General features: G+C 41.0%; 1 protein-coding gene across 1 annotated transcript in view; it reads right to left on the bottom strand.

Moving 5' to 3' along the window:
- JAKMIP3 (Janus kinase and microtubule interacting protein 3) overlaps positions 1–16858 on the bottom strand; it is a 1929353-nt gene that overhangs the window by 1427410 nt on the left and 485085 nt on the right. The window lies entirely within an intron of this gene.

Genomic DNA, 16858 nt, shown 5'->3' with positions numbered 1-16858 from the left:
ATATATATATATATATATATATATATATATATATATAATGTGTGTGTTATTTATGATTTGTAAGACCTAGAAATTCTCAACAGGCTAGTATATTTTTTTCTATTTCAGCATTAAGTGCTATAAGCTATTAGTCTAAAAACATCATGTGTTGTGAGGAAGAAAGTGACATTTCATGTTTGGATATCTAAATTATTCTTAATAATACAATTCACAGGTAAGTAATACAAAAAATACATTATACACAAAACAAATTCAAAAGCTTGGCAGCACTTAATTAGAAAAAGTCATGGTATATTTAGGCAATAACAGACGACGTGGTGTGGTATATTGAAGATTTACCCAAGGTTGGTGTGGTTTAATCATGAGGTCGAAGCCCAACTGATTAAATAAAGCCAACCGTGGGTAAATGTCAATATACCACAACCATGGAGTCAGTTATTGCTATTATACAATGACATTATTTAAGAAAAAAAATACTTTTCTTAAATAATGACTTTGTATAACGGTGCGTTACTGTTCTTCTGCTGGTTGTTGCACACTGGTTCCTTGTTTTGATGTACTGAGCATGTGTATGGGACTTGCGTCCCATGCATACCCAGTATATCAGTGCTTTGAAACGGAAGCAACGGAGAAAAGAAAGTCTTTGTTGCTCTGTTTTTTTTCTTTTTTTTTTTTTTTTGTTAAAAAAATGTTTTTAGCACTGGGCGACTGGACCTTTTTCCGTTGGTATATTGTGGGATTTACAATGGGTACACTGGCCAATCAGCGTACACATTTTGGAATATTAATGGGGGGGTCATTGTATAATTGCTAATAAATATTTAAGCTACTATTACTCATTCTTACTTCTTCATTGCTTATTTTATGGAGAGCTATACTCTACTGGGCATCAGTATTTAGCTTTTTTACTAAATTCAGTTAATATGTTAAGTGTACTTTGCCAGGTGCATTACTATATGGAATTATTAAACCCATATTTGTCTGCAAAGGAAAAGTAACAACTATTGCATTAATTAAATTAAACTGTAAGGAAAAAGCTGCAGGTCAGCACTTTCTAGATTTCCAGAGTTATGCTGGGACAGTTGTTAAACTGTTAACTCATAACTTTTATAAGCAATCAATAGACTACACCCCTAATTTCTGAACATTCACATTACAAAGATTTTTTTCCTGTAGACGTAAAGCATTGTTCATAGGTTCATAGGTTCATAGGTGTGTACTAGGCTAATGGCCCTGGAGCTTTTAAAAGCCTAGCCCAAAAAAATTGCCCAGGCATCGTGCCACTCGATGAAGTATTATTGCACAGTCCTGAAGAGTATGTAAGTTTTATGCAGTAACATCATCTTTTTCAAAAGAATTTCATGACATCAGAATTCCAAAGTGGACATCAAGATGTCAGCAGCTCTAACAGTGGGCTCCTTATCTAGAATGTAGATAAGCTGGTTTGTGACAGATATATGTAAACTTTATAAAATCATTTTGAAGGAAAAGATTCTACTACTAGTAGTAAAATTCAAAATGTAAAGAATTTTTCATCAAACAGCTAATCTGAGCCACAAAAGAAGTTCCAGAATATGATGGCAGCAATAGCTCCAGTAGGCCAAGGTAAGGAAAATGCACAAACTGTTTTAGACATGAATAGAACAAATTTCCATTCAATGTCATTAATGGGTCAAGACATTTCCAAAAGACTGTAACACCACATAATATAAAAAGATAAAACCTTGGTTACAGTCTATCAATCTAAGATCTCATATTATATGATTGTCAGTCAATGGATTGGATAACAGGAATCAGGAGGAAGAGATACTGTACATTCATTCATTCATTCCTTATTCTTCTAATATCCACTTTATTCTATTCAGGATTGTAAGGAATTCATAAATTATTATAGCACTCAGTAGCATAAGGTAGAGAATTAATTCTGGATAAGAAGTCAGTGTATCACAGAACACACACACACAAAACTATGCATACCTACAGACAGATTGGAGATGTAATTAGTCACCTACAGAATGCCTCTGGAATATGGGAGTAAAGTAAAGCACTTAGTGAGAACACAATTTATTTTATTTTATTCATTTTATTTTACATTTGTTAACCGGGAGTGTCTGACTGAGCCGAAAAGGCCCTTTTTCAGCAGAGGCCCAGGGAGAAAAGCTCCACAAAGAACAATTACAGATACATTTAGTTAATTAGACATGATTAGTATACACACAAATTACAAAAGACATGTTTTTACAGTGGTATGTGGCACATCAACAGTTACAGTTACAAGAAGAGCATATAGACACTACAAAAAAGTCGCCCCAGCTAGGAATTGAAATAAATAACCAAACAGTGAGTGCAGCAATAACAATTCGTTCAGCACTTTACTTGATAAAGCAAAAACATAACACATATTTACAAAGCACACCTGATGTTCTGGAACAGATCAAGAAGAAGTAAATTCAACAATTAATGAGGCTAATGAATGGAAAAATGGAAAATTATGATGGACTTTCCTTCAAGTTAAATTTATTCAGCTCTAATTCTTCCACAACGATTATCCTTTACCACTGAAACAGCACACAATAACTGAGCTTGTTGGGAGATTTATGTATCTAACTTGACCACTAGTTTTAAGCCCTCATTCATTTGGTGTCTCTCTGTTCCTATGTTCCTGATTTATACATTTCATGCTAAGATATTTAATTTATACTGCAGCTAAAACAGCTCTTCTCCTCCATTCACTGTTATCTTGATCCCAGACTGTGACTTGTGCTGTTCCTCTTTCTGTGAATTTGCATCTTAGTGTATTCTTACAGACATTAAATAAGCTTTATCATCACACATTTTGACAGACGTACAAGTGATGGTTTAGAACAGATGATTTGGAAAACAGATCAAGAAGCATTAAGCTTAATATATAAAACTCATGAAGGGGAAGAGAGAAAACTGTGGTGGGTGTCTATGCAGATTAAATACTAGGTATTTAACACTGAATGTTTTCTTTTTGCATCTGAATGACTTACATTTCTAATATGAATACAGACATTTTAACTGCTTGGTTGGATACAGGCTTTACATTGGGAGTAATATGGTATTCTTTGGCATTATGGGTGGTAAGACTATCCATGTTGTCTGCAGTTCATAGAGGCACTTATGGGCAATGGCCATAAATAAGCATCACCAAATGAATGCATAATGAGATGCAAATGAGGAATTATGTAAACCAGTATATGCTAATGATGGCTTCTTTTGCCTATTTGCATTTCATAGTGAAATTTTTCTGCTCTTCTGTGCCATCCACAGGTACAAGCAGAAGTCTCACCAATCCTAAATACTTTGCATCCATGAAAATGCTGTCACTTACAACTAAGCCTTGTTATTTCCAGGTGTAAATCAATTGTCTTGGTCAAGCCAAAACCACTTGTGCTCAGCTGTGCTTGCTGTCCATGAAGGCAGAGATATAGGCAGAGAATAACTCACTATAACTTTGGCAATCAATTGATACTTGATAGGTTCAGAGGACAGGGATATTATAAGTGTTTTGGTGAGTATGTATGTGTGACCACTGTAGGGGTACTGGAGTAGACTGTTCACTTCCTACTCCTGTGGCTACTAAGGTATGTGTAGCCCTCACTATACTTGTCACAGGGACATTTCAGAGGCAGACTGGGGACACAATAGGGATCTCTCAGGCTTCTGTCTCAAGGATACTACAGCAGTTTCTTGATGCACTCTTGGCACTGATGGATCAGTACATCTATTTCCTGGTGCCACTGCAGGACTAAGCCAAGGCTATGCATGCCTTTTATTGGGTGGTACATTTCCCTAAGCTACTTGCTGCAATAGATTGCACCCATGTTGTAATAAGGGCCACTTCTGGTCCACAGGGTGAGTGGTACTACAATAGGAAGTGCTTCCATTCCATCATTTGTCAGGTAGTCTGTGATGCATGGGGATGCAATACTCTGTGCACTTGACATCCTGGCAGTGCACACAATTTCCATATTTGGCACACTAGCTCACTCTACTTCCTCTTCCTGCACAGTAGGGTGCTCAGTGGTCATCTTGTTGGTAAGAGGGTAAATATTTTTTTATTTTTTTGTATTGTATTTAAGTAGTTATTCAGGGTAAAATATATTGTTGAATACTAAACCACTTTTCCTTTGTTTTGCCTCCTTCCATTTTCTCTCTCTCTCAAAATCTTCTTTTTCTGTCTTTCAGATGATGATGGTTATCCACGGCTCATGACACCAGTGAGAAATCCAAGTGGAGCTGCAGAATACGCCTCCAACACATCCATATCCCAGACCCATATTATCATCAATAGGGTCTTCAGCCTCCTGAAGAGTCATTTTATGTGACAGATTAATCTGGGGGTGACCTTCAGTATGAGCCAGCTACTGCATGCAGGATGTTTATGTTACATCATAATCACATCAGTCTGGTAGGGAAGTGACCCATGCTGTTACAGCAGTTTTCAGTTACAGTCCTACTATGATTAATGGTGACCAGCTGGCAGCAGTACTAAGGGACCTCATGCAGCAGGCTTGTGCATCGCATACAGCTGCACAGGTAAAGAGGCAGTATCTAGTCCAGATATATGGACCACGACATTCAGGTTAGTGTTTCCTTTATTTTAAGGAACATAGAGTAGAATTTATGCATGGAGTGATATCTGTGGGCTATGTTGTGTGGTGCATGGTCTGCTATCTACTGTCAGCTATCTGACATTCCTTCTCATCTTTCCATATTTTTTATTATTACAGAACAGCTACTCATGTAATTGTTTGTAAAAGTCATGGCTAAGTGCTCATGGACTCCTGTTCAGTGATGCTGTAATGCATCATGTAAGTAATAATCACATTTTTAGCTGTTTTGCACAAAAAATTCTAGTGAGATGTTTTATCCAGGTATGCAATTACTGAATGTACTCAAGCAGTACAATCAGAAAAGCTGTTATTCAGTATTTGAATGAAAATGTACTGTGTTTTTTTATTGTATGTAATGTTTTTATAGTTTAAAGCAGGTAGTCTGTTGAGCTACTGCAAGTCAGATTATTTTATTTTGTCATACACAATAATTTGTGATGTCAGAGAGAAAAAAATATTATAATTTGTGCAGTGATGAGAGTTAAGTGGCAGCAGTGTTTGTTTACATGGCAGGATACTCATTTTAATCTGTAATGTTCTCTTTGCTGTGTTTTCATGAAAACTTCTGTCCTACTATTTTTAAGTTGTAAGTAACTGCCAGCTGTAAAAATCACAATGCATACATCATTCATGTTAAAGACTGCAATCTTATGTTATGACATACAGTTTTGTTTCCACAGTTACAGTTACATGAGGTTTTAAGGAGCAAGTACCATTACAGCAGTGAAATATTACAGTTTAAAAGTGTCCTCTGCACTCCCCCCTTTTTTAATAACTTATTCCTTTTTGAGTTAAACATTGACGTGTGATTGTGAAGGTGAAACTGTAAGTAACAGAAATGTCACACTTGAATCACAGTAAGTCTAGGGTGAATGTGAATGTGTCATACACATCTCCTAAAGGCAGACAGGTAATAGGGCAGGTGATTTGGATGGGTTCTGTCATGAGAGCTGGATGGTGAGTTGGTCCAATGTCATAACTTACTTGATGCAGATGGTCCTGCAAACAGTCATCTGACAGTGCTGCAGGAATGTGATCTAGTCTTTGAATGAGAGATTCTGTTAGGAACAGATGAATTCTGACATGGCCTGCATGAAATCTCTTGAGCTTGGTCCCTTCAACTAAACACAGTACTTTTTTGAGAAACACTTGTAGTCTCATGTGATCTACTCCATGTGTCCAGATAGTACCCCAGACTCTTCCTCTTCCAAGACTGACTTATATTTGAGTCAGGTAAGTCCTAATTAATGTACAAATGGAGGCAGCCACCATGCCACACATCAGTATGATTGTGGCACTATCTCTACTGTGTGCCATTTCCATGAAGTGCTGGAAATCCTCATGCATACTGTGGAGGACTCTGACCATTTCTAGCTGATTCTCTATGGCAGTGCTTTCAGCCCTATCAATGTCATGGCACATTTGCTGCAAGGCAGCCAATGCTTTGTGCATTTCCTGGGATAGCTGTAACAAATTCCTGCAAGTGGCCTCCCTTTATAAAGGTGTAACTGTGGATACTGTTACCGCATAATGTCTTCCATTAACCTGAAAGCATTCATCTCAGTTTGGAGATACTGGTGTAGTGGTGCATGGGTTCTCCTCTTTTACAAGTGTGAGTGTAGTGTCAGCATGTCCTTAACTGTGTGATGCTCTACCACATCCTGCACAGTTATTAATTTGTTGTGGGGTGTGAGATCCTGACATTAAACTGGGAGAGTGCATGCTATTTTCCTCGGGCTGCCTCATAAATATAACTATCTTATCATCATCATCATCTTCAACAGCCTTTCTGCTGCTAATATCCTCCAAATTTAAAACTGATTTGAAAACATTACCAATAAAAAAATAACATACACTACTGTATGCTAAGGACATATGGAGGACATGTACCATGTACACTACCTTCATTGTCATTCTGTGCAGATGTGGAAGGTTTACCTGTTAGTAGTAATTATTGTTTGTTTAACATAATTATTCCATGTCAGTTTTTAATTCTCTATATGACTATATGTTACTGTTTGTGATGTTATGAAGTAGTGTCATCTGTGCTAGGGAGAGTAGGGCAGTACATATGTACATATGTCACCATAGCTAGCTGGAGTTTTGTAAATAATTTTATGTTATTTGACTATCACACTGATTTGTACAGATGTTTGAGTTAAAAAATATATTTGTAAAGTTACTTGTGTTAAAAATACATCAAGAGTAGGTCCTACTGGACAGAAAGAATGTATGCATTTAAATTAGGTTTTATTGTTGTAACTGATTAAACGTGCATGCTTATCAGAGAACCCTGGAAGGGTGAACATTTTGAAATTGTGTTATGGCTTTCAGATGCTGCCACAGATCTTAGCAAAGCTCTATGTGTGTATTGTACCAGAGTCAGGTGAATAGAGGTTATATCATCCTCTATTCAGCAACTTGTTTCTTCGGAACTCTTGTAACAGCACTTTGGATCTTGATAGGCAAGAGTTCCGACAGAATATATATCACACACATCCAAAAAGACAAAGAGAGAGATATCATCTGGCTTTTCCTGTGGTAAGACACTCAGCACACATCAGCTTGCCTTGCTTTAGTAAGTAGTCAGGAACAATAATTCTTTAGTCAGTCAGGGACATTTAGTAAAAACAGTTTATGTTGTTTTCTGCATCAGTATTAGAAAGTATCCAGCTGTATTATTTTTATATCTCTGTGGCTGAAACTTGGTTGTTTATTGTATTCAGTAATCTCCTGTTTTCTCTTTTATTATTTATCATTACATATTTTAATACCTTTCATTTTGGCTAGTCCTTTAGAGAATACTTTTAGCATTTTGCAAGTACTTATGCTTGCTTTAGTGACACTGTGGCCACTCCTAAAAGACTTTCTGCTTTGGTCACACCCTACCATTTATGTTATTATTAATTTTACACAGTATAATTGGGTACCCTTTGTAAGAGCCTTAGGGTAGCTGACTGGTGGCACCGTGATTACCTCAGAGCCCGGGTTGAAAGGGGCACAGCTAGTAAATCAGGTCAAGGTGGAGTTTTGTGTGGACCTGCAGAGAAAAAGAGAGTCCAGCCCCAGGTCTGCAGCATGCTCCCTGTGTGGTCTTAAGGGAAATTGTGCTTGGTGCAGGGAGCTGCATTTGAAAATACTGTTTGAATCCATCTTTGCCCTTAGTGACCATCCCTCACCAGAGTCAGGGTTGAGTCTCCTTGATTACTGGCCTGGAGTAGAGACCCCTCACATATTGGTGGAAGTTGGGTGGGATATTAATTGAACTTCAGTAGCCAGTAGCAGTTGTCACTAAAGGTGTGTGTACTCTCAGCAACCACAAGGTAAGCATACAGAGTTTCATTTTCACAACATTTTTATTTATTGTTGTTAGTTTAGTCAGGGAAAGCAGGCAGGGATGTCAGAAGAAGATTATAGCAAGCTGACAAGAACCAGCTGGCCAAGGTAGGCAAAGCCAAAGGACTGGTGCATGCCACCCTGATTAAAGAGGAAATTATTTCAGCCTTGGTCACAGCTACAGCACAGGCCAGCAACCCAGAGGATAACCAGTCTGGTGTTGGGGATGTGCAGTCTTCAGAAAAAGGTCAGTTCACCTTTTCCTCAGAGGACTTAAAAATCCATCTGGAGTTAAAGAGACTTGAACTGGAGGCCAAATGACTGTAGAAGCAGAAGGTATTAGAAACACAAGAGAGACTGTGGCATTTGAAGGGTGGCGAGAGACTGTGGCATTCGGAGGCCAAAGAAAATGAGAAACAGCACCAACATGAGAGAGAGAGAGATGATGACTCTTCGGCAGGGTCATAGAGGTAATGGGGAAGGGAATAATTGAACCCAAGAAGCAATAAAGGTCAGTAAGTTTCTTCCACAGTTTACAGAGGATGATTATTTTGATAGTTTTATTCATGTATTTGAAAGGGTATGTAAACAGTAAAATGTTGACCAAGGCTCTGAGTATGGTTCCTGACCCCCTTCCGTGATGGTAAAGCTGTAACTGCTGTTTCTAAATTGCCTGATACTTACTGCTTAAACTATGATAAAGTTAAGCAATGCTTACTGGAATATTTGAAGTTAACACCTGAAGCTTACAGAAAAAAAGTTTTGTGAGCACAGACGCAAGGCAGATTATATTGCTCAGTTAAGCATATATTTTCATATGTGGTGAGTGGGTATCAGGTCACCTCTTTTTAAGGGCTGGCAGACCTTTTCATGAGGGAAAAAGTCCTTATCACTTTGCCTGAGAATATGAGAATTAGGTTGGCAGATGTGGAGTGTAACTCTGTAGATGAGCTGGGGAGAAAAGAAGAGCCCTACTTAACAAACAGGGCATCACTTCACAAGAAGGGGATACCCAGTGCTGCACATGGTTATAGGGGAACCCATGGTGAGCAGCCTAAAACACCCCAACAGAGTACACTAGCAACAGGGGAAACCACTATTTCAGGTACACTGCCAGGACCAAGAGTTAGATGTTTTAAATGTAACCAGAGGGGCCATATACCATACAAATTTCCACTGAGGCAAGGTGGGGAACAAAAGGTGAAGGTGCGAGTAAGTGGAAATAAAAGCATGCCAGTGCTAAGTTGGAGACAGCAGGGGTAGCAAATTATCACAGGAGTTTGTATCCTATCTTAGTAGATAGAAGACAAGTCACTGCTAATAGAGACACAGCCTCTGGCATAACCATTGTGAAGCTTGCAGTGATTAATGAGGAGCACTACTTACTTGGGCAGTTCACAACAGTCAGAGCTTTAGGAAGGACCCCATTCCATGTACCTTTGGCCACGGTTCACCTTGACTGGGAGGGTGGAAAAGGAAGCAAGTAAGTAGGTGTATTTGAGGATATCCCTGCAGATGTCTTGATAGGGAATGATTTTGATAATGCAGTACCTTGTGTGCATGCAGTTACACAGTAAGGACTGGAAACAAGCATGCGGATCAGGTAGCCTTCAGAAGACCCAGATAAGCCCCATATCTGAAGCTGGGGTTAGTGAGTTGGCTATTTCAGGGTGGGAGCTACCCTGTAGTAGTGAGCCTGAAAGTGAGCCACAGATGTTGTTAGGTACTGGTGGTCCCATGGACAGGGTGACTGCAAGAGCAGAAGTGATTGGTAGTACCCAGGCTGACAATGAGGCACTGTTGTCAGAGAGACTGGGCTACCAGTGGAAAGGGAGCTGGGAAGGTTCACAAAGGTAAACTGCACCTGATTCTCAAGGAAAAGGGGAGACTGTATACTGGAGCAAAGGGTTACTGTATAGAGAGTGGACCCCTGAGGGAGGGCTGGAGGGTGAGGTAATACAGCAGATGGTAGTGCCCAGAGCCTACCATCTGGCACTTCTAGCCATAACCCATGACATTCCTTTTGCAGCTCATATGGACATAAAGTGTACCAAGAGATATATTACGCAGAACCTTTATTGGCATGGGATTGCAAGGGATGTAACAAGGTACTGCAGGACCTATGAGCACTGCCAAAAGGAAGGCAAGGCAGGAAACAAGGTCAAGGCTCCTTTAATGCATTTGGCTGTGAATAAAGAGCAATTTCAGAGGGTAGCTATGGATATTGTGGGGCCTCTGAGTACCCCAGGTTCCACAGTGAAGAAGTATATGATGGTGGTAGTAGATTATGCTACTAGATACCTTGAGACAGTGGCTCTGTCCTCCACTGAGGTAGAGAAGGTGACAAATGCTTTGTTAGAGATTTTCAGCAGGGTAAGTTTTCTGAGAGAAATACTGAATGACAGAGGTGCCAATTTCATGTCAGACCTGTTAGTTTGTCTGTGTAAGTGCTGTGGGGTGAAGCACCTAAAGACCACCCCCTACCACCCACAGACTAATGGTCTTGTGGAGAGGTTAAACTCTACACTAAAGACCATGCTATGGGCATTTGCAGTCCAGTTTAAGAGAGAGTGGGACAAATATTTGCCCCATCTGCTGTTTGTATATAAAGAGATACCCCAGGAATCTACAGGTGTTTCAACCTTTGAGTTGTTGCATGAGCATACAGTGAGGAAGCCTTTAGATTTGATTTGCAATGAGTGGGAGGGTGAGTGTGAATCCCATAAGGAATCTGTTGTAGCATATGTCCTAATCCTCAGAACAAGGTTTAGGGAGCTCATGGACTTGTCCCATGACAGGAGCCCAACTGCAGAAAAAGGTCTGGTATGGCAGGAATGCTCAAGCCCGTGAGTACACTGTGGGACAGCAGTTTATAGTGCTTATTCCTGTCAGACAAAATAAGTTGCAGGCAGCTTGGGAGGGTCACTTCAAAGTGGTTAGGAAGGTCAGTGATGTTAATTACATGGTAAACCTGCTAAGTGGGAGGCAATGGCACAAAGTGTACCATGTTAACATGATGAAGCCTTTCTATGATAGGGAGGAAGTAGACTGCAAAGGGGAGGATTGACCATTAAGTCCACTAAGTGTCAGGTGGGTTTGGCAGAGGTCTGTAGAAAGTTTGTTCCCAATTATAGTACAATAGCTGCCCGCTCACAGACCAGAAGAGAAAAACAGGCCAGAGAAGGCAGTATGGCTCTCAGCTTGTGAGCAAGTATTCCAAAAGCTTAAAGGGGCTTTGGGAGGACACCCTGTGTTAGTTAGTCCAGATTAAAGCAAATAAGTTGTTGTGCAGATGGATGCTTCAAACTATGGGATGGGGGCTGTACCCATCCAGGCTTCATCAGAGGGAGACGTGCACCCAGTTGTATATCTCAGCCATAAACTGCAACCCAGGGAGGAGTGCTATACAGCTTTAGAGAAAGAATGTCAAGCCATACCATGGGCACTGCAGAAACATCAGCTTTATCTGTATGGAAGGAAATTCACTGTGGTTACAGACCACAATCCCTTAATATGGCTACATCATGCTAGCCAGCAAAATGCCAAGTTACTAAGGTGGAGTCTAGGGTTGCAGGCATATGACATGACAGTGCAGCACCATAGTGGGGTCAGCAATGCCAATGCAGATAGTCTCTCATGACAGGATATAGGTTAATGTGTTCTCTCAAGCAATGTTCTTTCAGTGTCACTTGAAAAACTAGCTCGAGTTTTCAAAGGTGGAGAGAGATGTGATGTTATGAGGTAGTACCATCTGTGCCGGGGAGAGTTACGTAGTACATGTGTGCATATGCCAGCATAGCTAGCTGGAGCTTTGTAAAGAATGTTTTTATCACACTGATTTATACAGATGTTTGAGTTAAAATATACCTGTAAAGTTACTTTTGTTAAAAATGCATAAACAGTAGGACCTGCTGGACAGAAAAAAATGCATGCATGTATATTAGGATGTATTGTTGTAGCCGATCAAACGTGTATGTTTATCAGAGAACCCTGGAAGGATGGAAAGTTTGAAATTCTGCTGCAACTTTCAAATCCCGCCAAAGATCTTAGCAAAGCTCTGTATGTATTCTACCGGAGTCAGGTGGCCAGAGGTAATATCATCCTGTAACCAGCATCTGGCTTCTTTGGAAATCTCACAAACAGCACTTTGGAACCCTACAGGAAAGATTTCTGACAGGATATATATCTCACACATCCACACCAATGAGAGACATTATCTGGCTTTTGCTGTGGTAAGACACTCAGTGCACATCGGCTTGCCTTGCTAAATTAACTAATCAGGGAACAGTAATTCTTTAGTCAGTCAGGGACATTTGGTGAGAATAGCTTAGTATTGTTTTCTGCATCTGTGACAAACTATCCAACTGTACTAGTTTTTTATCTATGTGATTGAAACTCTGTTGTTTATTGTATTCAGTATCCTCGTGTTTTCTGTTTTTGTCATTAAATATTTTAATACCTTGCATTGTGGCTGGTCCTTTAGAGAATACTTTTAACATCTTGAGAGTACTTGGGTTTGTTTTAGTGACACTGTGGCAGCTCCTGAAAGCCTTGCTGCTTTGGTCCCACCCTACCATTTGCATTAGTATTAATTTTACACAGTACAGTTGGGTACCCTTTGTAAAATCCTTAGGGTATATGACTGATGGCACCGTAATTACCTCAGAGTCTGGGCAGAAAGTGGCACAGATAGTAAATCTTTGGCAGCTTTTATCAGGTGTGTATGTGCATGCGGAGGCCTTTAACCGTAACCTGCTCAAGCAACAAGGACCTCCGTAGCTGAAATGCAAACAAACACCAATCACAACCAAAGTGTCACATAGCTCACAACACCAGTGTGACACCCACCAACAGCCCCTAAGGCGAGACAATGTACCTAACACTTTAGTCATAGGTGACTCTATAGTCAGGCACACTAATGTCCCACTCACCAGGCTGAACAAGGAGAAAATTACAGTCAGCTGCCAGTCGGGTGCCAGGATCCACCACATAATGCATGCACTCAAGTCACTCCACAGCAAGTACAAATATGACTCTGTAATTATCCATGCTGGAGTGAATGACTTGAGATGTACCTCCCTGGAATACATGAAAAGAGACATGGATGAGCTCTCAGATCATGTGGCCCAGGTTGGTATGACCCTAGCCCTAAGTAGCATCCTGCCTTCAGCCAGAATGATACCACAATATAAGGACAAAATGATTGACTTCAACAATTGGCTAAGCTTCTGGTGTCATTCAAAGGGGATCCAGTATCTGTCTGCCTGGGACGGCATGATCGACAGACCATGATGCTTTGCCAGAGATGGTCTGCACCTGTCACCCCTGTGATTCAGGTTACTGGCTAAGGCTCTTGCAACCCCTATAGTGCCCTTTTTAGGCAAAGTTCAAAGGACAAAACCACCACCATAACAGGTACAAGCATGCAAAATCTGAAGGTAATACTACTCAATGCTAGAAGTCTAAACCTCAAAATGCACACTCTTGAGGCACTCGTAAAAATGGAGAACATCAATATCTGTGCAATAACTGAGACCTGGTTCAAGGCTCCAGAGAACACCCCTGCAATACCAGGCTACAACTCTTAACACACTTTTTGGCCACCAAACCAGGACTGAAACACTAAAGGTAGAGGAGTGTCCATATTCACCAATGATATTCACACCACCAGGCAAGTTGCCCAACACAATGCGTCTGAAATTCTCCAGGTGCAACTAACACTAGGTAAGACTACAATCCAAATTGTAGCATGTTACTGATCCCCCACGATTCTCACTACACCTTTCTAAACATACTGGAAAATATTAAGATACAACCAAACATCCTAATACTGGGTGATTTCAACTACCCTGCCATTAACTGGGAAAACTACTTGGGTACCAACACCTTTGCCCAACGGTTCTTGGAATTCATAAATTCCAGTGCCCTGGATCAACTAATCCATATCCCCACCAGGGGTTCCAATATCCTAGACCTGGTAATTACCAATATGGGAAATCGATGCTCCACACCTATGGTCACCCCCTCATTGGTCAGGTCAGACCATAAGCTAATCACCCTTAACATCCACAGCCCACCCCCACTCCCCAGTAAGGAAACCTCCATAAAAAACTTCTCCAAAGCCAATTTCATGCTACTCAAGTAAGAAGTGACAAACTTCATGACACCCATGCAGACGGGAACTGAAAGTTCGACTGCTGACTCCTACACTAAGGCACTGTATGAGCGCATCCACTCATGCATGAATCGTGCCATCCCAAATAGAACCAAGATGCTCTCCTCCAAAAAAAGGAAGCCAGTCTAGTGGTCAGCTGTCATAAATAAACTTTACAACAAAAGGAAGAAACTGATGCAGAAAAGAGGAAAATCCCACGATGCAAAAAATTCCCTTACCAGCATCAGTAAGAAGCTGAGATCCTTCATAAAATCCTCCAAAGCTAGTTACGAAAATAAAATTGCCAAAGATTCCAAAGACACCCACAAGGCATTCTATAACTATGTCAAGAATCTAAATGGCAATGCTCAGATCTGCTCTGAGCTACAACAGAATGGCATTAAATATACTGATCCCAAGGATATTGCCAATATCCTGGCAGATCGATTCAGTGCCAACTTCACCCCCCTCTCACCCCCTAAACAGCCCATCTCAATACCAGAAGATTGCCAAATTCCGATAATAACAGCCACACAGGTAAAAAACACACTCTCCAAAGCTAATAATACAGCATCCATGGGACCAGATGACATCCCGAGCTGTGTACTACATGAACTACAAAATGAACTGGCACCTCACCTAAGTGTCATGTTTAATCATACCCTCACCTCAGGCTTCATGCTCACTGAGTGGCGCACAGCTACAGTTATCCCACTCCATAAGGGGGGATCCACCTTGGATCCTGGGAACTGCCACCCCATCAGTCTGACAAGCCTGATCTGCAAGGCCATGGAATGTATTATCATGGAACTTATAAACAAAAATATTGGCAACCTTCAAACACTGGACCCCACCCAGTTTGGGTTCGTGAAGGGCTGATCTTGTCTCCTGAACCTGATTGGCGTCTTTGAATCAGTCTCTGGAGCTGTAGATGAGGGTAAGGCACTCCACACATCCTATCTGGACCTCATCAAGGCCTTTGACATCATCCCCCACTCTGGAATCATAGATAAACTTACTAAGCTGGGCATTAATCCCTACGTCACTTGAAGGGTTGTCAACTGGCTTACTGACAGAACCCACACTGTAAATGTAGCTGACTCCAAATCCAGCTCCAGACAAGTGACAAGTGGAGTACCTCAGGGCTCAGTCCTGGGACCACTCTTGTTTGGCATCTACTTCTCTGAAGTACAGGCCAACACTAAGGGACTCTGGCTAACAAAATTCGCAGATGACTGCAAACTGGGAGCCATTATTGAATCCCCAAATGATGTGGATACTCTACAAAAGGGCCTTACAGAAACAGATGCTTGGTGCCAGAGCCATGGGCTCAAGCTCAATGCCAAGAAATGTATAGTTATTCCCTTTGGGAAAAAACTTGTACCCGTGAATTACCACATAGGTGGCAGTACACTAAACACTGAAAGTGTGATAAGAGACTTAGGGACACAGGTGGACAGTGGTCTCACCTTCAATAACCACATCACCACAACAGTCAGGAAATCCTTCTATGTGGCACACCTCATCACTAAGGGCTTTTCATCCAGAAAAAAGGAGGTCATTGTCCCACTGTACTCATCCTTCATTAGACCCATTATAGAATACAACACCCCATTTGGTATGTACCTCTCAAAACATCTGCAACAACTGGAAAGGCTGCAGAAATACCTCACTAAAAGAATCACAGGCCTAAAGAAAAGCCCTATGCTGACTGCCTTAAAACTTCAGCTATACTCTGTCGCATATCGTCTACTCCGAGTCAATCTCTGCTTAACTTACAAGGCCATGTCAAACCCAGAGCTGTTGGACATGCTACACTTAAATAAATCCCAATCCCTCAGATCCACACGCTCCAGGGATCTAAATCTTACCATCACAATAAACAAAACATGTTGGAGAGATAGGTTCCTGACCCAGAGACTCCCCAGACTCTGGAATAGACTACCCATACATGTCAAGCAGAGTGCCTCCTTGGCCTTCTTCAAAAGGAACCTTGATGATTGGATGGGAGAAAGGAAATTCACCCTGGTGATCATGTCAGTTGCCCTGCTAGACAGGGGTCCAGGGAAGTAAATAGTGTGGGAAGAAATAGCCAGGGAATTGTTATGACTAGGCTTGTATAGGCCTAGTACCAACCTATGAATATATGAACCTATGCAAAAATCAAATACCCAAGTGTGTGTGTCAGCTACTGGAACAGAGTCTCAGAGCTCCAAAGTGGTTAGTTTGGAGTTTTGTGTGGGCCTGGAGAGAGAAAGAGAGTCCAGCCCCAGATTTGGAGTGTATTCTCTGTGTTCTATAAATTGTGCTTGATACAGGGAGCTACATCTGAAAATATTGTGTGAGTCCGTCTTTGCTGTTAATGAACATCCCTCACTGGAGTCAGTGGTGAGGACTTAGTCTCCTTGATTGCTGGCCAAGGGTAGTGACCCATCACACTGTTTATAAACCAATCTTCCTGAGCAGACATGTGTTGCTGCAGACTTTGGTAATAGCCACACAACTTCTGATTATTCCAGTGCCATCATATTCTTTGTCATAGCCACCCCCAAAGATGTAGAGGAGATATTCCTCATCTGGTGTTAATGGGATAATTGTTGGAAACCCCACAAGTACCGGCATGCTCAATCGCATTCTGCCTTGCCTTGCTTTTGACATGTCCTACTATATCACTTGCACTCTTCTTGGACTGTGACTGTGCAATTTCTGCCACCAGCTACATTAATAT

This window comes from Protopterus annectens, chromosome 14.part0, assembly GCF_019279795.1.
Source record: "Protopterus annectens isolate FY-2018-M chromosome 14.part0, PAN1.0, whole genome shotgun sequence".
NCBI classification, from domain to species: Eukaryota; Metazoa; Chordata; order Ceratodontiformes; family Protopteridae; genus Protopterus; species Protopterus annectens.
Note: the sequence above shows the minus strand (reverse complement) of the source record. Positions and strands in the feature narration are given on the sequence as shown.